The 26,629-nt window shown below is 41.6% G+C and overlaps 1 long non-coding RNA gene across 2 annotated transcripts; it reads left to right on the forward strand.

Annotated features, from left to right (window-relative positions):
* The first annotated feature begins 253 nt into the window (after window positions 1-253).
* LOC133097475 (uncharacterized) lies at window positions 254-15,012 on the forward strand. 2 transcript variants are annotated; one of them, XR_009702014.1, is made up of 5 exons: window positions 254-346; window positions 2,870-2,960; window positions 10,811-10,974; window positions 11,424-11,542; window positions 14,053-15,012. It is a non-coding gene; the product is annotated as an uncharacterized LOC133097475 (long non-coding RNA). The 2 variants fall into 2 exon arrangements; XR_009702015.1 differs by having other exon boundaries at window positions 264-337.
* Window positions 15,013-26,629: the final 11,617 nt, after the last annotated feature.

The raw sequence follows: 26,629 nt of genomic DNA on the forward strand, positions 1-26,629 counted from the left end.
AGGGCGAAGGTCAGAACGAGGATGAATGTCAGTATAAGGGGGTGGGCGAGGGTCTCAGCGAATGTCAGGACAAGGGTTAGAAGCCAGTCTAAGGCCAAGTAGAAGCGGGGCTGGTGAGCAGATTAGTAGAAGTGGGTGTTCCGAACGGAAGCGCGGAGGCTGGGCGAGGATTAAGCGAGCGGGCGGGGCTCGGCCTGCGGGGGCGGAAGCGCAGCGAAGGCGTAGCCCGACCCAGGCAACCACGGGGGCTGGCGCCGTGGAGCCGCAGATGGGTTTGCCTGAGCTGCTGCACGTCTTCTCCTTCTTGGAGGCCCGAGACATGCTCTGCGTCGCCCAGGTGGATAAGGTAGCGCGTCCTGTCCCAGGCGGGAGGCAGGGCTGGGCTCCTGGTCACTGGCGTGTCCATGGTCGGCCCGTCCCCTCGGAGCCTCCGTTTCCCAAATCTGGGAGGGGGCGTCGGACGGCCCTGAATCCGCGATCTGCAGAGGACGCTCTTGGCCCCCGGGGTGGCGACCTCGGCGACCTATGAAGGGGTTGCTCTGAAAACCTCTTATCCCTCTGTTCCTCCGTCTGTCGGTGTGTCCAGAGCCCCTGCGCGGTTGGCTTGCACTGGGCACCTGTGAACAGGGTTCACCCCTAAGATTGGCCTAGGGATCCCACCTCTTCTGGACTATTCTGGAATTTCCCTTCTGGGGCCTGCCTGGAAAGCCGTGCCCTCCCTGTGAGTGGCACCTCCTCCTGCGGGCTCCGCCTGTCCCTTCCCAGCCAGTCGAACTCCTGTACTGGCTGTGCTCCCTAAGTGCCTGTTCAGTGCGTTAGTCTGATCTGCGCTTCTGCCCCTGTTGTGTTCCGAGCTCTTCCTCCTCTGTGCTCTTACTCAGCACAACTGTAACTAAATGATCACATACTATGCTTGTTAAATGTTTGCTTCCCCCCCACGCCCGCTAGACTCATTCTTTTGTCTCTTGCATCACTGTGTGTATAACCACTGTATGATCACTGTGTGTATACACTCAGCGTATGGCTTGATATTTAGTGTACTCTAAGTAAATGTTTGTTGAGTAAATGAATTTCTTTACCTTTAAAATACATTATTATATCATTTTACAAAAAGATTAATAAACAGACCCTTACCTGAATTGTGTAATTATAACTTAAATGTATCAAGTAAAATACTGGGTTGTTATCCCCATTTTTACCAATAGGGAAAGTGAGTATCGTGCCGAGAGTGCATTGGCTGAGGTCACCCAGGTAGTCTCCCAGCAGATTTTGAAAGGGAGGTGCCTTTTACCCTTTGATAGCAGCAACTTCTCCAGGTTCTGGTTTCCCTGTTAGGTAAAATGAGGTCAATAAACCCTGCCTCACAGTGTCATCATGAAGATCAGCATCTAACAGAGGCATTCTCCAAGGTGGGTAACACCCATTTTGCAGGTTATATTACATATTATAATTTTATGTTAGGGAAGTAAGAACATCTCAGTTGGGTTTTGAACTGGGAACTATAGAAAAAAAGAATGCGGAAATCTTCTTACCTGGTTTGATTATTGCAAAATATCAACTTTACATTCCTACTAGCCAAAAAGATTTCTTAAGGACTGAGAAACTTTGATCTCAGGTGAGTGAGGGCTGTGGAAGTAGGAACCTGGGCTCAGACAGGGTGGTTATTATTTCTGCCCGGGCCTGGAAAGCCACGTATCTGGCTGGGACCCTCAGTAGGTCTGGGCCACAGAAAGCTCCAGAGTGGTTTCTACTGAAGCTGTATAGGCTCCAGAACCCAGGGTGGCCCAGCTGGAGAGGCCAAGAAGTTCCAGGATGCAGGTGTGGGCCTGAGGGAGGGGGAGGCAGGGTACTGTGATCCCTTCCCAGGGCCACCTGAGCCTCTTCCAGATACTTCTGCAGAGAGCAGTTTGTGGGAATACGGCCTGTGTGCCCTCCCCAGGTAGCAGTTCTGTTCCTCCACCTTGGCATCTCTGGGACATCCCTTTAGCCAGAGCCTTAATTTACTCCATTGCAGCAGCCTTCTTATGGGTCCTGCTGCTCTGCCCTCATTTCCAGTCCTTCCTTCTCTCTCTCTCTCTTTTTTTTTTAATTGGCCCTACCACGTGGCTTACAGGATCTCAGTTCCCCAACCAGGGATCCAACCCGTGCCCCCTACAGTGGAAGCTCAGAGTCTTTTTTTTTTTTTTTAATATTTATTTATTTATTTTGCTGCATCGGGTCTTAGTTGCGGCACATGGGATCTTTGTTGTGGTACGTGGGATCTTTCGTTGCGGTGCACGGGCTCTCTAGGTGTGGCGCATGGGCTCTAGAGCGTGCATGGGCTTAGTTGCCCTCGCATGTGGGATCTTAGTTCCTCGACCAGGTATCCAACCCATGCCCCCTGCATTGGAAGGTGGATTCTTAACCATTGGACCACCAGGGAAGTCTCCAAGTCCTTCCTTCTCATAGCAGCCTAAAACACAGTTTGACTTGCCACTCTTCCATTCACAGTTCTCAAGTGACTTCTCACTGTTTTTGCCCCTCTGACTTCCAAGAGTTGGTCTAAGCCTGTCTCCAGCTCCTTTCTCTATGTTCTGATTAAGGCAACTTACTCATCATCTTTTTCATACTTCTGAATCTTTGCCCAAGCGGATCTTTCTCTCCCTGAAATGCTTCAGCCGTTTTCTTAGAGGATAACTACTCATCCTTCAGGAGTTGATCAGTAGTTACTTCTGAACCCCTTGGCTCCAATTGAGTTGGTCATTCTCTCCTTTGTCATTCATTATTTGGTGTGTTTTATTTGATTGTCTGAATTTGTCTCTAACTCCCCAAGGTGAGTGTTCTTGAGTGCAAGCACTGGGTCTCATTTAGCTCTCTGTCCCCTCCACAGGGCCTGGCAAGCTAGGCACTAATTGCATGTTGACTGACCAGATACTCTTCTAGGTCTGGAATGAGGCTTCAAGGACCAAGGAACTGTGGAGGTGAGTGGAGGAAGAGCCAGGCCTGCTCAGGAGAGTATCCCTCAAAGGAGAGAGGGGTGTACTTTTCAGCACTCACTGCATGTCTGTTAAGTAGACAAGAAGGGACAATCCACAGCCCCTACCAGCAGGAAACTCCTCCCTAGTTGGGGGTGTGAGACTTTTTTATAGTATATTGAAATATAAGCGATTTTGTTAATCAAGTGGAGGTTGATGTAGGTGGGGGTACCAAACTCAGGGGCAGAAATGTACAGCAAATTGAATGCAGCTGGCTGATAGACAAATCAATAGACAAATAAACCACTTTTATTTGATTTCAACTTTGGTGTAACAACATAGTTATATAAGCATGTTTGATATGAGAACTTAAATAAACTTCAAAAAATTAAAAGTAGAAAATAAAAAATATTTTAATCATTAAATTATTAAATTTTTCTTTTCTGTTCATTCCTCCTTTGGAACCTGACATCTTTTCTTTTGTCCCAAGAGGTAAGTGTCAGATCTTCTGCCTCTTGCAGAATATAGGACAGACTATATAGCCTTGACTATCAACTAGGGGCTATATTTAGTTTTAGTCTTTCCTGATGGAAAACAACTGTTCACATGAAGTTTCCTCCAAACATGGAGGGAATCTTTGCTTGATGGTTTTTATTTTTAGAATAACTGTGAATTGATATATTTGAGAATTGTGGAATGCCAATCTTGCCATATTTATTTTTCAGTATCATACAGCACTGTTCTGTTTGTTGCTTTTTATTCATTTTTTTTATTGCTAATAATATTAATTAGAAAAATGATGTTAATCTCCAGTCAATTTTGAAGTAAGGGAACTTTTATTGGATTTCAGTCTTTATCTCTACAATTTGGGGAATGTACTCTAGATAGAACATTCAATTCTGGAAATTGATTTCTCTGTAGATAAGTGGACAAGAGAATGTCTTGCCAAATGTGATTCTCAAAGACACTGTGTCACTAGAAATAAATGAGTTGACTCATAGATTGGTGTAACTATTTGTGGAAGCCCTTGGAGGGCAATTCTCACAGTTGAAATGGGTAGGATGCCAACCCTAAACCCTAGTCTTTGTTCTCATCTTTACTGATAAGCTGGGGTAGGAATTTCCCTTTGAGTAACATAAGTAATATATTTCTTTCAGCAGTTCAAAAAATCTCTTGAGCAGCTTATCACCTAACCCCCACATGTATGCATGTGTTACCATATTGTGTGTACCTCCAGGTTCCTCAAGCAGATTCTTCAGCTGTCTGCAAGCCAAGTCACGAATGGGTTTTCGGTTCATTACTATTTTATAGTTTTTGGTGCTAAACTCTTTTTAGCATACAGTCTTTCTTTGGGATGGTATCCTTGACCTATGTTCATATAAAAAACACTGGGTTTATGTTTCTGGAACTGGGACAACTGCAACAGCATTCCAGGAGCATCGTCACATGCACGTGTCATTTCTAATGTTGTACCTGTCATGGGTACTAGGCCCCAAAACTCTCCAGGCCCATAGGAACTCTTACGGACACAGTAAATGAACATGGTTAACCGGTCATATGTTTTTAATATGTACTCTATAATTCTAATTTAAAACACTGCAAGTTACTTCTTTAAAATGCTTCATGACCTTTTAAATTCTGCCATCTCTTTAACACACTATGTGTTAGATTTTTGGTTAAAAGGAAAATTGCAAATATTTGCTTTTGTTTAAGGCACAAATACTTTTTTTTGTTTGTGTACAGTAGATTGTTTTGCTGTTAATTGCTATCTGAAAGGTTTTGGTGCCATGGTGTTTTTTCACTTGATACATCCTTGTATTTCAGAGGCTTATCTCATACTTTACTCATGTGCACACTTTAGCCTTGTTGACAGTCTGCCCTTTTTCTGGTCAAATCACTTGGTTTTATTTCTTCTGAATGTTGGTCATGGTTCCTACTTATGGTTTGATGTATAACGGCCTTAAATATGTAGAAATAGACTTCACTTCCACAAAGAAATGTTATCCCCCCTTTTTCTTAAACCACATTATCTTCTTAGTCTAGCTTTTATTTTCACACTGTTTAGGTTGAGATATGGTTACAAGAAATTTCCCTTTCTGATTATTTCAACTAAAAGAAAATCAACAACATAAGAATGATGATATGAGGCAGCTGATACTCAGCCTCTTAGTCCAAGAGATAAAAGGGATGGTGAAGGCCACGGTGGAGCTGAAAGCTCATTCTTTTTTTTTTTTTTTTTTTTTTGGCTGTGCCATGCGGCTTGCAGGATTCTAGCTCCCCGACCAGGGATAGAACCCAGGCCCTCAGCAGTGAAAGCGCAGAGTCCTAACCACTGGCCCACCAGGGAATTCCCTGAAAGCTCATTCTTGTCTGAAGAGTACCGTTCTGTGTGGCCCCAGATAAATTTTTCCAGGTGAGAATTTGATTTCAGTATAGTTAGATCTTCTTCTTTTACCTAATTAGTACGTGAAATCTCTTGATTTTTAAGTATTGGCAGCTAGTTCACATAGGCCAATCCTATGCAGGCCAGACAAGGTAATCTGGATGCCCATTCTGCCTGCAGGCTGTGAGTATGCTGCTTCTGGTAGAAGGAACAGGGTTTCAGTGAGTACAGGAAAACCCATATCCAACATAAGCACTGGATCCTTCACAGTGCGTTAGAAGGTCACTAGGGCCTAGTACAGAGCCTGACACATAGGTGCTCAGTGAGTGTACAGGCTTTCAATGGAGAGAAACTCTTTGCGTTGTACTTATTGGGACCATGGGCTGTGAGCTACTTATTTCCCACCCAGCCTCATTTTTCTCCTCTATGAGATATGACTGGAGTCCTCTGATGCTGTATCAACTCTGGTGACTGTAAATTTTGAAAGCCTTTGTCCATGGGGCCTCCCTAATCCTCTCCCAGATGTTCACTCTCCTTGTGTTTTACTCCCATGGCACCATAGGCTGCCCCTTCTGAAACTTAGCATTTCTCTCCAGAATTTTAGTTTTACTTTTCCTCCTAACCACCAGCTGAGAGTACTCATAGGGCAAGGACCATGTCTTACTCACTTTGGGGTCCACAGACTAGGTGGGGATTCAGTATGCTCCATAGTGTGGATGAGCTAATGTTTTATCTTCAACAACCTTATAAGCAAGTTGTTATCATAGAATTGACAGTAGTTATTGATACATACAAGTTAAGGATGCAGACTCTTGGAAAATGGTGGATTAATGACTTCTGAAAATTTTCTCCTCCGTAAAAGCAATGAGAAAACTGGCATAAATTGTCAAAGTCAACTTTTACAGAACTCTGGAAATTAACCAGAGACTTACAGTAGTCTGGGAAATGTTTATTCAAGAAAAAAATGGCTCATTCTCAGTAAGAGCAGCAAGTGTTCACTTGCCCTGTTCCCATAACAACCTTCCAGCTTTGTGTTAGACTTGAATACCAACAGTTCACAATCACAGTGAAAGCAGGAGCCGCAGTCACTGGAAGGGTAAGAATGGGATGAGAGATTCTTCAAAGCCTTATTCCCAGAGAATTGTCATTGTTCGACCTGTCTGGTGTTTCCTGGAAGAGCTCACGTGTAAGCTGTCTTTATTTTACCTTGCTTGGAGTTCACCCAATGTGAAAACCCTTTACCTTGGGGCATTTGTCAAAACAACTAAAGAGAATTGATTAACTTTTTAATTAGTCTTTAATCAGAGTTGATGAATGACAGTTAAGGAAACAATAGGCTAACCAAAGAGTTTAAAAGGAAAAGCTGGGAATGTGATGTCCTTAGGGGTTTTGGAAAGCTCCAACACATTCCTAGGAATCTAGAAGGCCAAGTGCTTGTGCAGGGCTGTGTGCTAACTCAGGGAAGATATAAAAGGGCTCTAAACTTTTACCTCTGGTTAACCTTGAGGTTCTGTGGAAGCAGGAAGTGAAGACTAAGGCAGAGAAGTCAACTGCCTGGCTGAGTGTTGAACACATGCCCCAAACTGCACATAGAGCCTTTGGCAATGACTAGGAAACTTAGTGGTTCCAGAAATTTAGGAAATCTCTGTCCTCTCATTACTGCACATTAATTTAACTGAGCAGAGACATAAGTGGCCCTACATAACAAAGAATACAGACTTTCAGAGTTACTTCAGAAACTTTTCAGAGTTACTTAACTAAACAAACAAAAATTAATAACAGCAATAATAACAAACCGGGGGTGGGGTGGAATCAGATTTCCAGAGTTCTACATTATGTTATTTAAAATGTTCAGTTTTCAACAGAAGTTATAAGTCATGCAAAGAAATAAAGTGTCGCTAATATGCAGGAAACAAAGCAAACAATAAAGACTGTCCCCAAGGAAGCCCAGGCATCAGACCTACTAGACAAAGACTTTAAATCAACTATTTTAGTATGTGCAAAGAACTAGAGGAAACCACGTGAAAAGAACTAAAGGGAAGTATGAGAACAGTGTCTCATTTAATAGAGAATATTAATAAAGAGAAATTATAAAAAAATAACTAAACAGAAATTATGGAGTAGGAAAGTACAATATCAAATTAAAAATTCAAGAGCAGATTTGAGCAGGCGGAAGAAAGAATCAGTAAACTGGAATATAGGTCAGTTGAGATTATCCAGTCTGAGGAACGCAATGAAGCTAAAGATGAAGAAAAATGAATAGTGCCTAAGAGACCTGTGGGACACCATCAAGCATGCAAGCAACACATACTAGGGAGTTCCAGATGAGAGGAGAAAGAAAGTAGAAAGTATTTAAAGATATGGCTGAAAACTTCCCAAATTTGATGAAAAATGTTAATTTACACATCCAGAAGCTCAGTGAGCTGCAAGTAGGATAAAGTCAAAAGAGTTCCATGTCGAGACACATTATAATCCAACTTGAAAGCCAAAGACAGAATCTTGAAAGCATCAAGAGAGAAGCAACTCATCATGTATGGGACAACCCCAATGAGATTAACGGTTGATTTCTCACAAAAAACCATGGAGCCCAAAAAGGAGTGGGCTGATATGTTGAAGGCATGGGAAGAAAAAGATTGTCATCAAGAATTCTATATCCTTTGCTGTGCAAAAGCTTTGAAGTTTCATTAGGTCCCATTTGTTTATTTTTGTTTTTATTTCCATTACTCTAGGGGGTGGATCAAAAAAGATCTTGCTGTGATTTATGTCAAAGAGTGTTCTTCCTATGTTTTCCTCTAAGAGTTTTATAGTGTCCGGTCTTACATTTAGGTCTCGAATCCATTTTGAGTTTATTTTTGTGTATGGTGTTAGGGAGTATTCTAATTTCCTTCTTTTACATGTAGCTGTCCAGTTTTCCTAGCACCACTTATTGAAGAGACTGTCTTTTCTCCATTGTATATCTTTGCCTCCTTTGTCATAGATTAGTTGTCCATAGGTGCGTGGGTTTATCTCTGGGCTTTCTATCTTGTTCCATTGATCTATGTTTCTGTTTTTGTGCCAGTACCATATTGTCTTGATTACTGTAGCTTTGTAGTATAGTCTGAAGTCAGGGAGTCTGATTCCTCCAGCTCTGTTTCTTTTTTTTTTTTGCACAGCAAAGGAAACCATAAACAAGACGAAAAGGCAACCCTCAGAATGGGAGAAAATATTTGCAAACGAATCAACGGACAAAGGATTAATCTCCAAAATATATAAAGAGCTCATTCAGCTCAATATTAAAGAAACAAACAACCCAATCCAAAAATGGGCAGAAGACCTAAATAGACATTTCTCCAAAGAAGACATACAGATGGCCAAGAAGCACATGAAAAGCTGCTCAACATCACTAATTATTAGAGAAATGCAAATCAAAACTACAATGAGGTATCACCTCACACCAGTTAGAATGGGCATCATCAGAAAATCTACAAACAACAAATGCTGGAGAGGGTGTGGAGAAAAGGGAACCCTCTTGCACTGTTGGTGGGAATGTAAATTGATGCAGCCACTATGGAGAACAATATGGAGGTTCCTTAAAAAACTAAAAATAGAATTACCATATGATCCAGCAATCCCACTACTGGGCATGTACCCAGAGAAAACCGTAATTCAAAAAGACACATGCACCCCAATGTTCATTGCAGCACTATTTACAATAGCCAGGTCATGGAACCAACCTAAATGCCTATTGACAGACAAATGGATAAAGAAGATGTGGTACATATATACAATGAAATATTACTCAGCCATAAAAAGGAACGAAATTGAGTCATTTGTTGAGACGTGGATGGATCTAGAGACTGTCATACAGAGTGAAGTAAGTCAGAAAGAGAAAAACAAATATCGTATATTAACGCATGTATGTGGAACCTTGAAAAATGGTACAGATGAACTGGTTTGCAGGGCAGAAGTTGAGACACAGATGTAGAGAACAAACGTATGGACACCAAAGGGGGAAAACCGCTGTGGGGTGGGGATGGTGGTGTGCTGAATTGGGCGATTGGGATTGACATGTATACACTGATGTGTATAAAATTGATGACTGATTATAAAGAAAGAAAGAAAGAAAGAAAGAAAGAAAAGAAAGAAAGAATTCTATGTCTAGCAAAATGAAGGAGAAAATTAAGACATCCCCAGATTAACAAAAGCTCTGAGAATTTGTTGCTAGTAGACTTGCCCTACAAAAAATACTAAAGAGAGTCTTTCAGATTGATATGAAAGGACATTAGACAGGAACTTGAATCCACGTGAAGAAGTAGCATCAGTAAAGTAACCATATGGGTGTATATAAAAGGCAACATAAATGAATTCTTTTGTTTGTAACTCCTTTTTTCCTATGTGATTTAAAGGACAACTGCATAAAACAATAATTGTGACTCTCCATTGGGTACATAATATATGAAGATGTAATCTGTATGACAATAACAGCATGAATGAGAGGGGCATAAAATGGAGCTACACAGGAGCTAAGTTTTTTGATACTATTAAGTTGATATTAATCAAAACTAGATTGTCATAAATTAAGATTTTTATCCAGTAATCCCCAAGGCAACCACTAAGAACTAAAAGAATATACAGTTGAAGAAATGACAAAGCAATAGGACACAAGAAAATACTTAATACAAAAGAAGGCAGTAATAGAGGAATAGAAGGAAAAATGCATAGAAATAAGCAAAATGACATATGTAAATCCTATCTTATCAGTAGTTGTATTAAATATATATGGATTAAACACTCCAATGAAAAGGCAGAGATTGGCAGAAGGGATTAAAAATATCCAAGTATATGCTGTCTACAACAGACACACTTTAGATTCAAAGATACAGGTTGAAAATAATAGAATGGAAACATATACCATGCAAACAGCAACCAAGAGAGAGCTAGAATGACTATGCTAATATCAGACAAAACAGACTTTAAGACAAAAAGTGTTACTAGGGACAAAGAAGGGTATTTTATAATAATAAACAGATCAATCCATCAAGAAGATCTAAAAATTATAAATGTATATGGACCTAATAACAAAACAACAAAATGCATGAAGGGCTGACAAAATTGAAGGGAGAAATAGACAGTTCAACAATAGTTGGCGGCTTTAAAAAAATGCAGACTCTTGAGTTCCAGTTGCATGACCAAGACTGCATGACCCTGGGTGAGTTGTTTAACCTCTCTCTCATGTCTAAAATGGAGATGAGGACCGACCTTATGGGGTTGTTATATAGATTGACTGGAAACACGAAAAGCACCTATTCCTGACATGTGGTGAGCACTCGTTCAGTGTCATATCATTATCCCCATTTAACGGTGGAGGAAACTGAGGCCTACATAGGCAAAGTGAGTTGTCTAAGCTAGTAGATGGTGAAGCTGGGAATCAAAGCTAGGCCTATTGATGCCAAAACACTCCTGTTCTACCTAGGACTGTGGGTCTTTGTTTCAGGCAGCTGTGTCTGAGACGCTGGTCCTCCTGTACAGCCTCCCAGACGACCCTGGGCACACAGACATGGAAACAGTACTATCTCTGCTGATCCGAGCTGGAGTTCCGAATGGAATCTGGGTGGCCAGAGAAGGACTTTATCTGCAAAGCCATTGCTGGGCACAAAGGTACGGGGTGGGGAAGGTGGTAACTCTGTGCATTCCCACTCTTTCCCTGGTCAGATCTCTAGGGATTTGGTTTTTCAGCCAATTAGTTGGAAAATGCCACATAATGAGGACATACCCTGCTATGTTCTATACCTGTGTTATCATTTGATCCTCACAGAGATCATTACATCTATTTCAGAGTAGAAAGAAACAGAAACTAAGAGATAAGGATGTTGTAACTGCTGTTCACAGTAACATGGCTGGTGGGTGGTAGGCAGTCCTGGGCATGATACCCAAATTGTAAGTCTGAAGTCCCAGCTCTTTCTGTCCACCACTGTCCCCAGAATCAGCACCTGTCATGCTCCTGAGAGAGAAGAGGAATGACTTGCCTGCCTCCCCTTCACCAAGTTGAATGTTCACATCCCAGGCATCCATGTGTGTGCTTAAGGCAAGTCTGTGTTCTCTTTCAGGAGAGATAGATGAGCTGGCCTACATCTCAACCAAAGAGTACTGGTTTGATGGGCGGGAGAAGTCCGTGGTGTGCACCGTGTCGTCAGATGGCACCGTGTGTGTCTGGGATCTGCAAGAGGTGAGCTGTCCAGGAGGGGGCCAGGATGAGAAGTGACCAGATGCTGCTATGTCGTCAGTCTTAGCGAGGCCCTTTGCCTTTATTCTCTTTAAGCATCACAGCCAACTTGTGAGGTGAGGAGTGGGAGCCCCATTGTACAGATGAGAAATCTGAGCTGCAGGAAGCTCAGTCGCTGTGCCAGGTCAGACTTCAGACTTGAGTCTGATTGATCGCAAATGCCCTTGACTTTCTGCTGTCCTGCCTCAGGGAGATGGGCATTTTTGCAGTGCCTGATGGAGGCTGTTTATGCAAGGGGATGACAGCTGCCATGCCCAGTTCTGTGATGTCCACATTGGAGCCAATGCCAGCCTCTGGGTGGTTTTGCCCAGATAATGCAGCTTTTACTCACCCCACTTGCAAACTTAAGTGTTAAAATCTCGATAACTTGATTAGTATTTTGACTTGGTTGGTACTAATTGTTAAAAAGCTTTCCTATCCATTTTCATATACTCTGATTGCTCTTTTTTGTTGTTTAAAGGATACAGTTATTTGCATCATATGTCTTTCCTCCATGGTCAGTTTTTCATTTGTTTATCATGTTTTTTTTTCCCTTCCACGTGCTTTATTTTCCTCATATACAGTGATGTTTGACATTATAATTTCAAGTGAAGGTCTCTGGTGACTGATGGGTGCAGGTGGCTGGTTTCTGTTTCATTGCAGTTGTGTTGCCCTGAAAGAGACCCACCTTAGGCTGTGGACATGAGACCACACAGGCTTAGATGAGGGGCTCTTGGGCAGGAAGAAGACCTGAAGGCTGGGAGGTTCCATAGTTGCCAAAACAAAAAGGTCTTGACTTGAACATAAAGAGCTTTGGTGCTGGGGTGGCAGACCTTTTCTGTAAAGGGCCAGAGAGCAAATATTTTAGGCTTTGCAGACCACATGGTCCTGTTGCAACTACTTAACTATGTGGCTGAAATGCAGAAGCATCTGTAGACAACAAGTAAACAAAAAGGGAGTGGCTGTGTTCCAATAAAACTGTACTTATGGACACTCACATGTGAGTTTCTTGTTTTTTTCATGTGTCATGAAATATTCTTTGATTTTTTTTTTTTTTTAACGAAAATACAAAAATGGTTAGTGGGCTGGGTTTGGCTGCAGGCTGTGGTTTGTTGAACTCTAGTGTGGTCCGTTGGTCACAGTGTGGTACTGTTAGATAGGGCTAGACCCCTCTGCACCCATTCTGCCTGGCTTGCCAACCTTAATCCTCTTTGTGAACACATCTCCAATCTTATTTTATTTTTAAAAGGCTCAATCATTTTGTTGGAGTCATGCAGTATGTAGCCTGTTTCTGCGCTCTGTTCCCCTGGTTGCTACTTTCTATTCTGAAATGGGAAGGGGAGTTTCACTGCTTCTTTGCCCACTTCCATACTACTAGCCACTGGTGAATAATGTGTATTCTCCGAGACCTAGTTGACATGACCCAGTCACTGGTGCCGAGTTCCTACTAGTAATAGTCTTGTTAGCTGTTTAAGCAACAGAAATCAACTGTTGATTTGTTGATGTGAGGGGGAAGAAAGAAAAGAATGGAAGAATACTGGGATATCATGATTGGAAAAAGATCATGCTAACATGATAACACCTGATAGAAAAAGAACCGTAATAACTCCAAATTGGAAAGAAACCCCATGTGGCAACTCTGAGAAACTCAGAAAGAGCAATTAGAGGATTGGTTCTCTGACGCCCTGTCCTAATGTGCCGTGGGCCTGCTGGACCCGGGCTCTTTACCTCGCTGTTCTAGCTTTCAGAATCCTGGGAGAGACCATGTATCTGGGAATCAGCCCATCTCGGACCAGTCATTTTCCTCTGTGCTAATGGCCGTGACAGGGCATGGGCCTTCGCCAGGCCTGGCCCGCGGTGGCACTGCTGGGTACACCACTGGGAAGGGCATGTTCTGAGCAGGGCAGTTGCAGATATGCAACAGAAACTGTTTACAACCACAAGGCTGAATTAGCTTACCTGTAAACCTGGGTTCCTTGGGGACCAAGTGAGACGTTCCACGTGGCAGTTCACTTTATGCAGCCCTGCAAAGCCCAGGTCCTGAGTACAGCCCAGGTCCCCAGCACAGCCCAGATCCCGGGCAGGGTGGGTAGTGTTGGGTCCTGCCTCCCTGACCAGCCTTCTTCAGTTGAGCCATAGGTAACCACTGGGAGTGCTTCAGACATCCTGTGCCCAGTGCACATGAAGGACCCCACCCTCAATCCCCCTGCAATGGCACCAACCCCAGGCAGTCTCAACACCCACGCTCAGCCACTGCTCTCCTCCAGGACACACCTGTCTCCTCTATAGTGGAACATCGCTTCTGTGTTGTGTTCCCTACCATGCTGTGCAGCCTGTGAGGATGGGGATCATATCCTTTACACCTACATGTCCCCAGTGTGCACTGGGTGATGGTCGAATGAATGAAAATAATAAGTGTTTAGGAAATAAATGGGCCCTATGTGAGTTGTTACATTAATTTTGTTGTTGCCTAGGGCACGGAGATCTGTCGAGCCCTCTACAGCCTGCAGCTCTGGTGAATTTGGTGACTTACCCTCGGCTGCAACTGGTTGTCACCGTGGACGAGCGGGGACTGATCAAAGTATGGAAAGCAGAGAACGGGTGTGAGCAAGCCTCCTGCCTGCCTACATACTCGTCTTCATTGGAGGCCTGTGACTTTCCAGAAGGCCCCCTCCTGCTGATGAGTGACCCAGCTCTCAGGAACCTCTGCTGTTTCCCAGGGTCTGTGGACCTGGCACCAGAGCACTGTGCCAGGTGGCACTTCAAGCCAGGCCCTCCACATGGCAGACCAAGTGACCACATAATTCTGCTCAGTCCCCCAAGCTCCTCCTTGCCTGCCACGTGGAGGGCAGACTCCTCATCCCCCTTCGGCTCTAGTGTGCCACAGCCTGTTCCCTGGCCCCATCTCTGCAGCCTCTCCCCCTTTCAGAGTGAGGTCCAGCCCTGTGGGCTGCCTGTGTTTTCTTGTCCACGGGCCCCTGCTTTCCTGTCTCCTGGTCCTACTCATAGTCTTTCTTCCCCTTGCAGTTCCTTCTCACTACTGCATTCTCACCCTTCTTTCCCCCTTTTCAAGTCTCCACGAGGGCCCAACTCAAAGGAAAACTGAGGCATGTTCGACAGAATGCAAGCATTTGCCTCAGATGATGAAGGCCTTCTGTTGCCAGGACATTTGTTTTAGAGGTGATTCTTGGGCATTGGGAGGGAGCATTTGGCCAGAGAGAAATGGCAAAAGTGGGTGTTAGCTGGCAGATTGAGGAAGTAGTACTCACCTGGGGGCAGTATCCTCCTCCTGGAGGGAAGGAGGTCTTTGAAAGTGTGGGCACACTGGCATCCCAAATATCAAGATGAGCAGACATCCAGGAACAGTTTCATATGTAAACAGAACTAACTCTGTAAAAGAACTAAGCTCGTAAACAAAAAAAGTAAAACCTGATGAAACAGATTTCACATAAACAACTCTAGTTGTTTAAAGAAGACTTTGGAATAAGTGTAATTAACATCTCTAGAGCAATTTGAGAATATATTGTATAGATGAAGAGGAAGCCACTAAGTTTCTCTCCTGGGAATGGTAGAGCACATGATTCACACATACTTGTCAGTGAAGGACAATTAGAAAAATTAGAATATATATCAAGTCAGAGAGCTAAAAAGAGCAAACGGTTTCTAGGCCAAGATTCAGAATATGGCAGAAATCAAAGTGCTGAGCCTAACAATGGGGCTGCTTTTGCCCTGGAGATGTTTACTACAAAGCTAAGGGGCTGAGCAGAGCTTAATAGCCAAGTAGACAAAAGTTGGACTGCAGGGCCACCAAGGAATGGAGCCCTGTGAATCCTCTTACGTTGGGTGGGTTATCAAGTTTCAACCTAAGAGTGAGGGTGGTCTGAAAGTAAACAGTCCCTGAACTGGCTGCAGCTGCCCAGTTACTGGCTGGGAGTAAATGAAAATCCTTTCTGGAGAAGGTTAACAACTCCCAAGGCCTCTCTTTTCAAATACAGTGTTCAGCACTCACTTAGAGATAAGTAGGCACATAAGGTAAGATGATATGAACTACCCAAGGCAATCTACAGATTCAGTGCAATCCTTATCAAACTACCATTGGCATTTTTCACAGAACTAGAGCAAAATTTTTTTAAATTACATGGAAACACAAAAGACTCCGAATAGCCAAAGCAATCTTGAGAAAGAAAAATGGAGCTGGAGGAATCAGATGCCCTGACTGCAGACTATACTACAAAGCTACAGTAATCAAAACAGTATGGTACTGGCACAAAAACAGAAATATATATCAATGGAATAGGATAGAAAGCCCAGAAATAAACTCACGCTTTTATGGTCAATTAATCTATGGCAAGGGAGGAAAGAATGTACAATGGAGAAAAAACAGTCTCTTTGATGAGTGGTGCTGGGAAAACTGGACAGCTACATGTAAAAGAATGAAATTAGAACATTCTCTAACACCATACACAAAAATAAACTGGAAATGGATCAAAGACCTAAATGTAAGGCCAGACACTATAAAACTCTTAGAGAAAAACATAGGCAGAACATTCTTTGACATAGATCGAAGCAATATCGTTTTTGATCCACCTCCTAGAGTAATGAAAATAAAAACAAAAATAAACAAATGTGACCTAATTAAACTTAAAAGCTTCTGCACAGCAAAGGAAACCATCAACAAAACAAAAAGATACCCATAGAATGGGAGAAAATATTTGCAAATAATGCAACTGACAAGGGGTTAATCTCCAAAATATACAAACAGCTCATGGAGCTCTATGTCAAAAAAACAAACAACCCAATCAACAAATGGGCAGAAGATCTAAACAGACAGTTCTCCAAAGAAGATATACAGATAGCCAAAAAGCATATGAAAAGATGCTCAGCATCACTAATTATCAGAGAAATGCAAATCAAAACTACAATGAGGTATCACCTTGCACCTGTCAGAGTAGCCATCATCAAAAAGTCTACAAACAATAAGTGCTAGAGAGGGTGTGGAGAAAAGGGAACCCTCCTACACTGTTGGTGGGAATGTAAATTGGTACAAACACTATGGAGAACAATATGGAGGTTCCCTAAAAAACAAAATAGAGCTACCATATGATCCACCAATCCCACTCCTGGGCATATATCTGGAGAAAACCATAATCCAAAAGGATACATATGCCCCAGTGTTCATTGCAGCGCTATTTACAATGGCCAGGACATGGAAGCAACCTAAATGCCCATCAACAGAGGAATGGATAAAGAAGATGTGGTACATATATACAATGGAATATTACTCAGCCATAAAAAAGAATGAAATAATGCAATTTGCAACAAAATGGATGGACCTAAAGATTATCATACTAAGTCAAGTAAGTCAGACAAAGACAAATATCATATGCTATCACTCATATGTGGAATCTAATTTTTTTTAAAAAAGATACAAATGAACTCATTTACAAACAGAAGCAGACTTAATAGATATCAAAAACAAACTTATGGTTACCTAAGGGGAAACGTGGTGGGGAGGGATAAATCAGGAGCTTGGGACGAATACACACACTACTATATATAAGATAGATAACAAGGACCTACTGTATAGCACAGGGACCTCTACCCAATATTCTGTGATAACCTGTATGAGAAAAGAATGTAAAAAAGAATGAATATATGTATATGTATAACTGAATCACTTTGCTGTACAGCTGAAACTAACACAATGTTGTAAATCAACTATACTCCATAAAAAAGAAAAAAAGATAACATGAACTAGAACCTGCAGGATAGACAGCTGACAATGTCAGTTGAGCCCCAGGGGATTTGGATATTGTAGTTAATAGACACAAACACTAGCACACCTGTGGTTGCCCTGCTCAAGGAGATAAATTTCAACAGAGAACTTAAAGCCGTGAAAAATGACATACAGAGTTGGAAAAGAACCAAGTAGAAAGAAATTCTGGAGTCGCAAAACTGAATAACAAATGTTAGGACTCAGTGGATGAATTTAATAGCAGAGTGCACAGTTGAATCACACAAAAGTTTGGGGTGGCTGGGGGGAGCTTGTGGGCCACTGGCAGTGTTCTTAACTTCGGTGGTGACATGAATATTTACTTTGTAAAAATGTACTGAGCTCTTATGTTTATGTCTTGTGCAATTTTCTATGTGTATTATATACATCAGTTAAGAAGTTAAGAGTATGAAAGAATTAGTGAACTGGAAGATAAAAGTAATTATCTACAATGGAATGGGGAGACGAGGAGTGGTAAATGTGGAAGAGAGGCTGAGAGATGGAGACCAGTGCTTCTCAGACTTGAATGGGATGTGACTCACCTGTGGATCTTGTTTAAATGAAGATTCTGATTCAGTGGATCCCTGGGGATGCCTGAGATGCTGAGTTTTTTAGAAGCTTCTTGAGAATATTGATGCTATCAGGTCATAGACCACACTTTGAATGGTGAGGCCATAAAGGATCCATGAAAAAATTTTAGTATTTGTTTATTTTATATCCTAGGAGTAGGTGAGGCAGGGGCGCATAGGAAACATTTGAAGAGATGATGGTAGATATTTTTCCAAAATAGACTAAGGACAGTAATCCATGGAATCAAGAAGGCCCCGCAAACCCCAAGCAGGGTAAAGAAAAATAAATCTGCATATAGACCCATCAGAGTGAACTGAGATAACTGAAGACTAAGAAAAATGTATGTAATAGCAGCGAGAGGAAGTAAAACGACCTTCGGTGTAATACTAATGAGACTTCTTCAGGCAGAGGGAAAATGATCCCAGACGAAATGTCAGAGAAGCAGGAAAGATCGATGAGCAGCAACAGTGGTAAATATAAGGAAATCTAAATACTGACTGTATAAAACAGCAACAACAATGCCTTGTGGACTTTAAACTATATGTAGAAATAAAATGCATGACTTTAGCATTTAGGTTAGGGGAGGTTTATGAGGAACTAAAAGGCCTAAGCTCCTTGAATTGTTGGAGAAGATTAAATGTACCAATTAGCAGTATACTTTATAAGGCAGGCTGCAAATGGTAATCTCTCGTCTAACTCCTAGAAGAATAGTATATAGCATATAGCTTCTAAATCATAAGAGGAAGATGAATGTGTTTTGTTGTTGCACCATAGGGGGCAGGATCAACCTGACCCAAAATGTGGCTTGCTTATTGTTGACTGAAAAAAAAATGCACAACCTAAAAGTTGAGAGTTATGTTTTATTGGGCGGACTTTCTGAGGACTTCAGGCCCGGGACATGGCATCTCAGATGACATTGCAAAAACTGTTCCGAAGAGGCAAGGGTGGGGAGCCAGGACATATAGGAGATTCTCAACAAAAGACCAGGTAGTCAGAACATCAAAAGATTACTGTTAATAAAAGAAAACCAGATTTCTCAAGTTATGGAATTTAGCACTTTTCTATGTTGGGGAAGATGCAAGAGGCTGGGCTCACTGAAATCATTCCTTTCATATGCACCTCAAATATCTGGGGCCAGTATCCTGTGTATTCTCATCCTGAGTTTCCTCAGGGTACACTGGCAGAACCAGGGGGTGCGGCAGTGGCTGAGGGTTTGGCAGTGAGCATCCCGTTTGTCTACATTCCTGGGTTCCCTTAGGGCTCACCCTCCGGTGGCTGTAATATGATGGCTTGATGGCTGCAACATCCTTTGTTTACTGATATGGCAGGCAACATTTTAGTTCTCATTATCAGGACTGATGATGCCACACATGCAGCGAGTGGGTGTGAAAAGGTCCATTTTTCACATAATGAGACTTTGCTGGGAGAGCAGGGTGGGCTCCCAGGAGGCAGCTCTGGAAACGGCTTGAGGAAGCAGGGAGGAGTTACTGACTCTGGCTTTCCCTGTGGTTTGGGAGGTGGGGTTCTTACCCTGGGCCAGGGTTTACTGGTGTGAATTCTCTGCAGGTGCCCCTTTCTTATCAGCTTGCCCTGTGGTAAGAGAGGCGGGTGGTCCTTAAAGGCTATCAGCTGTCAAACATCAAAAATGGAGTAAGTTATTATGATGCATTTCTGATGTTTGATGACTGACAGGTGCATGTTTCATTTCCCCGAACGTGAACTTGTATAAGTAGGCCATATGGTCCTCTGTGAGGCCTGCGTTCTAAATTGGCAGATGAAGGGAAGTTCTCTTGAATGACTTGCTCAAGAGCTTGGTGTTGTGTGTTTTTAAAGTGAAATGAGAGTCTTGGTCACTGTTGGTAATGTCTGGGTCTCCAAAGGCGATAGGAGTGCCTGCTATGTGCAGACATGTGCGACTATCATTTATATTTGGGGTGTTTTGGGGGCAAGAGGTCCTGAGGTCTTCCTCCCAAACGGGAAAGCTTGGATGAGAATTTGGTTTCTGCATTGGCTGGCCACATGGCCGTGCCACTGGCAATGGCCAAAGAGTGTAAACATGCTGGTTGTTTGCTGAGGCATCAAGGGCTAAGGTGACTGAGATGACAGCCTGAAGGTCAACCATTTGTGTGGACTGTTGTGTCTGTCCTTTATCAGGGACACCCGGTTAAGGTACGGGCAGCAGCAGTGCTCTGGTGGGCCGTGTGGCATGGGACAGTGGCAGTGCTGTCTATACCACGAGAGAATTCCCTTTCTTGTCTACTCAGAGGGTGGCCTGCTCTAGTGTCATTGCCTGTGGCAAGGGTCTGAGGACAACAGGAAGCTACTTCCTCCTGCACCAGATGGCCAGGCCTGCCTTCATCCTGAAGATGTCATTTCTGTCTTAGCAAGGAGGCTTCAGTGGCTGTGCGGAGCCTGCAGGATGCTACCTCCATGTCCCAAGGCATAATACGTACCTGGGAACAGAGAGTCACCTGTGATCTGAACCTGAACCTGTGATCACCTCTGTCACCACTAGGGCCCAGATGTAGCCTGCAGCTTTCACTTTGATGGTGTGTTGTGCGGGGCTGAGGTCGGTAGGTCTTGTATCAGAAGCACTGATTTTCTTGAGGTTGCCCTGTCGGAGGATGGGGCAGGATCAACCCCCTACACAAAATTTGGCTCAGATTTGGACACTGCTGACTTTACACATGCACCAGTGGGGTACGGAAAAGGGTATCCCCCCAAAATTCAGGTCTACCCAGAGCCTCAGAGTGTGACCTTCTTTGGAAATGGTGCTGCTGCGATGTATTTATTTATTTATTTATTTATTTATTTATTTATTTAACATCTTTATTGGAGTATAATTGCTTTACAATGGTGTGTTCGTTTCTGCTTTATAACAAAGTGAATCAGCTATACATACACATATACCCCCATATCTCCTCCCTCTTGCATCTCCCTGCCACCCTCCCTATTCTGCGATGTATTTAGTTAAGGATCTCAAGATGAAATCATCCTGGATTTAGTCTGGGCCCTTAATCTAATGGTATCTTGCTAAGAAGAGGAGAGGGCACAGAGACACACACAGAGAAGCCATGTGCAGATGCCGCAGACATTGGAGTGTGCTGTTACACGCCAAGGAAAGCCCTAGAACCTTCAGAGGAAGCAGAGCCCTGCTGGTACCTTGACTTTGGGTCTCTAGCCTCCAGAACTGTGAGGGAGTAAATTTTTGTTTTTTTAAGCCACCCTGTTTTGTTACTTCAGCCCTAGGAAATTAATACAAGACTCATCTAAAACAGAACACTTAAGGAGGATGGAATTAAAAGGATGGGAAAATGATAGGCGTTGGAGATGCTAACCAGAAGCAAGCTAACACAGCTAGTAATGTTAGACGAGAAGACTGGAAGATAAAAGTTTTTACTAGATCTTAGGGGCCATTTCAAAATAATAATTTGATCAGCCTCCCAGGAAGATACAGCGAGGCTAATTTTGAATGCACTTTAAAGTATGGCCTAAAATATATATGGAACAAAAATGTGTGGAATTTCAAGGAGAAATGGTTAAAGTTACAAGCATCACGAGAAATTTCTGTTACCTGGCTAAAGAGAGATGATCTGGGCGGGCCCACTTTAATTCCATGAGTGCTTCAAAGGCAGAGAGTTTTCTCTGACTGGTCACAGAAGAGGAAGTCAGAGACTCACGGGTGCAGGGGCCTCACGTGCTGGCTGCCAGGCTGTCGGTGGGCCTGAGAACAAGAATAGTCTCTGCCACCAGCCAGCAGGCAGGGAAACCTTAGTTCTGTAGCCACAATGTCCTGGACTGCCAACAACCTGAATGGGGCCCCAGTGAGAACCCAGCACCTTGACGCCTTGGCTTAGCTTTGTGTGACTTTGTCTCACAGGTTATTTGGAAGATGATCTACATATAGGTCTGTGGCTCATTTCAACTTAAATTATATTTGTGTGCACGGTCAGCGTCAGGGTTCATTTTTATTTACAAATGGGTATCCAGAATTTGTAGGAAAGACCATCCTTTCTTCATCAAATTATATCATCACCTTCGTTTGTCGAAATATCAAATGACTGTATGTGTTATATGTGTTATATGTTGAACATGTGGGTCAGTCTCCACTGATCTGTTTGTCTGTCCTCATGACAGTAACACAGGGTCTTGTTTCCCGCAGATTACAGTTAAGTCGTGACCTCCAGCATTTTCTATTTTGGAAAATATATCCATTTCCATAAAATTTGTCAAGTCAGCTTGGAAATTTCTACAAAACTGCTTACTGGGATTTTGATTACTTTGAATCTATAGATTGATTTGGGGATAACTGACATCTTAATGTTTAGTCTTCTAAGCCATGAACATGGCATATATGACCCCATTTATATAGGCCTTCATTTATTTCTCTCAGCAAAGTTTTGTAGGTTTAAGTGAACAGGGCTTGCACATATTTTGTTAAAATTATTCATAAGTATTTTTATACTATTTAAATGTTATTTTAAAATTTGATTTTCCAATATTTTCATTGCTAGTATACAGCATATATAGAAATACATAAATAATTGTATGATCAAGCCACCCAAGATGGCTCTTCTCTTGCTCGCTGTACAACCCCTGCCCGACCAGTCCTCCTTCATCTACACACTACTCACATCACCAACCTTCCCTCCTAATACATACTTGCCCCCGGCCCCAGCTAGTGATTGTTCTAATCTTTAGATCAGAGCATCTCCACCGTGATAGCTTATCAAAGGGACGGTGAGGGACGTGCCCCTCTGCTTGTTTCCCTGGTAACCGATGAGCCAACCTGATGTCAATTCCCCCTATAACCGGTAACCTCCCCGAGCCCTGGGAGCAAAGACTACTACCATGTCCTGCCCACTGTCTGCCGCACACCGTGGAGTGTTGCTCCAGGACATGTAAGCTCCTCCATCCATTAAACCATTGATGTCTATGTCGCTGACTCCAGGCTCTTTCTTCGGTCTCGAGGCTGGGCAAGTGCAGGGCTTGCAGGCCTGTAGGGTGCAACGCAACAGTAATACATAGGGGAATGTATAGTTTTGTATTTACAAAAAAATTTCTGTGCATACTATATGTAGCATACATAGAAATCATTTGTGTATAAATATAAATAGAAATGCATTCGAGTTTTGTATATTGACCCGTATTCAACTGCCTTGCTAAATTTACATATTAATTCTTTTTTTCTGTGTGTGTGTGTGTTTTGAGCACTTAGAGTAAATCTAATTTCTTTTTTTTTTAAACATCTTTATTGGAGCATAATTACAAGGTGTTAGTTTCTGCTGTATAACAAAGTGAATCAGCTATATGTATACATATATCCCCATTTCCCCTCCCTCTTGCATCTCCCTCCCACCCTCCCCATCCCACCGCTCTAGGTGGTCACAAAGCACTGATCTCCCCGTGTGATCCAGCTGCTTCCCACTAGCTATCTGTTTTACATTAGGTAGTGTATATATGTCCATGCCACTCTCTCACTTCGTCCCAGCTTACCCTTCCCCCTCCCCATGTCCTCAAGTCCATTCTCTACATCTGCGTCTTTATTCCTGTCCTGCCCCTAGGTTCTTCACAACCTTTTTTTTTTTTTTTTAGATTCCATATATATGTATTCCCATATGGTATTTGTTTTTCGCTTTCTGACTTCACTCTGTATGACAGACTCTAGGTCCATCCACCTCACTACAAATAACTCAGTTTTGTTTCTTTTTATGGCTGAGTAATATTCCATTGTATATATGTGCCACATCTTCTTTATCCATTCATTTGTTGATGGACACTTAGGTTGCTTCCATGTCCTGGCTATTGTAAATAAAGCTGCAATGAACATTGTGGTACATGACTCTTTTTGAATTGTGGTTTTCTCAGGGTATATGCCCAGTAGTGGGATTGCTGGGTCGTATGGTAGTTCTATTTTTAGTTTTTTAAGGAACCTCCATACTGTTCTCCATAGTGGCTGTATCAATTTACATTCCCACCAACAGTGCAAGAGTGTTCCCTTTTCTCCACGCCCTCTCCAGCATTTATTGTTTGTAGATTTTTTGATGATGGCCATTGTGACCGGTGTGAGATGATATCTCATTGTAGTTTTGATTTGCATTTCTCTAATAATTAATGATGTTGAGCATTCTTTCATGTGTTTGTTGGCAATCTGTGTATCTTCTGTGGAGAAATGTCTATTTAGGTCTTCTGACCATTCTTGGATTGGGTTGTTTGTTTTTTTTGATATTGACCTGCATGAGCTGCTTGTAAATTTTGGAGATTAATCAATCCTTTGTCAGTTGCTTCATTTGCAAATATTTTCTCCCATTCTGAGGGTTGTCTTTTCATCTTGTTTATGGCTTCCTTTGCTGTGCAAAAGCTTTTAAGTTTCATTAGGTCCCATTTGTTTATTTTTGTTTTTATTTCCATTTCTCTAGGAGGTGGGTCAAAAAGGATCTTGCTGTGATTTATGTCATGGAGTGTTCTGCCTATGTTTTCCTGTAAGAGTTTCATAATATCTGGCCTTACATTTAGGTCTTTAATCTATTTTGAGTTTATTTTCGTGTATGGTGTTAGGGAGCATTCTAATTTCATTCTTTTATATGTGGCTGTCCAGTTTTCCCAGCACCACTTATTGAAGAGGCTGTCTTTCCTCCACTGTATATTCTTGCCTCCTTTATCAAAGATAAGGTGACTATATGTGCGTGGGTTTATCACTGGGCTTTCTATCCTGTTCCATTGATCTATATTTCTGTTTTTGTGCCAGTACCATACTGTCTTGATTACTGTAGCTTTGTAGTATAGTCTGAAGTCAGGGAGCCTGATTCCTCCAGCTCCGTTTTTCTTTCTCAAGATTGCTTTGGCTATTCAGGGTCTTTTGTGTTTCCATACAAATTGTGAGATTTTTTTGTTCTAGTTCTGTGAAAAATGCCAGTGGTAGTTTGATAGGGATTGCATTGACTCTGTAGATTGCTTTGGGTAGTAGAGTCATTTTCACAATGTTGATTCTTCCAGTCCAAGAACATGATATATCTAGAGTAATATAATTATATATATATATGTATTATATATATAATATATTAGAGTTAGATATATTTATAAATATATAATATATTATAATTATGTTATTTATATAAATATAAAATAAATACATTTATATTATAATTATATATTTATAAATATATATTATATAATATATATTTTATATATATATAAAAATATATATACTTTGTGGTATAAAATTGGTTAAATCAGTCAGAAAATAACTACCCATAAGGAATAGATTTATAATTTAACTACATTAAATTGTAAAAGTTCTGTACGTTAAAACACTATTTAAAAATTGAAAGATAAAGTAATGAGTGTCCGAGAATATTTTCTAAAGATATAAACAATAAAGGATTAAAATGTATATACATATATATTTTTTTAAATTTAAACATATAATTTTAAATCTCTTTGATTCAATAGGAAGGCAGGCAACGTATAGGAAATAGGTGGTGCTTCATAATAGAGAAAATAAAAATGGCCAAAAAGATATGAAAATTTACTTAAAATCATTTTTATTCAAGGAAGTGCATATGAAACTATGGTGAGATACCACTCTATCCCCTCAGACTGGCAAACATTAAAAACCTTTAGAGTTATGAGTGTTGTTGAGGATATGTCACAACAAGAACTCATTCAGCACTGGAGGCAGTGCATATTAATCCATCCCTTTGGAAAACAAGTTGTTATTAAATGGTAAAGTGGTGATATTCCTATCACCACCCCTAGGAATATATAACTTTGAGAAGCTCATGCGCACATGAACCATGACAGTATGAACAAGATTGTTCATAAAAGCAAGAATAGTAGTCCCAAATTAGAAACAACCCAAGTATTCATAAATAGTAAAATGGATAAATATGCTGCAGTAGAGTCATACAATGGAAATATTCTACAGAAATGCAGGTAAACAAACTAGAGCTCCATCCAACAACATTGATGAATCTTACAAAAGGTTGAACAGAAGAAGGCATAAAAAAGTAAATCTATCATTCCATAGATTCCATTTATATGCAACTCAGAAATAAGCAAAACTAACTTGTATTGTTTAGAGATGTAAACATAGGAGATAAAATCATAAAGCAAAGCAGAGAAATGATCACTATGACAATCAAGATTGTGATTGCACATAAACTGGAGCAAGAGGGTTTTGATCATGAAAGAACACTCATATTCTTTTTGGGGACCTGCAATTTTTAATTTCTTAAGCTGGGTAGTAATTACATTAGTGTTTGCTTTATAATACTTTGTTAAATTGTACATCTATGTTTTGTTTGCTTTTGCACATACATTGTGTTTAACAATAAAAATTTTTAAATTATATATTACTTATATGTTGTAAAAAGATTTACCACAAAATTCAACAGTTTAAGTAGGCAAATACTTATTATCTCACATATTTCCTGAAGGCCAGGCCTTTGTGAGTATCTTAGCCGGGTGGCCTTGGGGTCAAGCCATTGGCCAGGGCTGTAGTCATATGGCTTGACTGGGGCCGGAGGATCCACTTCCATGAAAGTTCACACACATGTCTGTTGGTTGGGGGCCTCAGCTCCTTACCATGTGGGCCACTTCACAGGGCTGCTTGAGTTTCCTTACCACATGACAGCTGATTTCCTCCAGAGTGAATGATTCAAGAGAGAAAGAGAAGAGGGCAATGCCTTTCATAACCTAGTATCAGA

The sequence above is a fragment of the Eubalaena glacialis genome, chromosome 9 (genome assembly GCF_028564815.1).
Source record: "Eubalaena glacialis isolate mEubGla1 chromosome 9, mEubGla1.1.hap2.+ XY, whole genome shotgun sequence".
Taxonomy (NCBI): Eukaryota; Metazoa; Chordata; class Mammalia; order Artiodactyla; family Balaenidae; genus Eubalaena; species Eubalaena glacialis.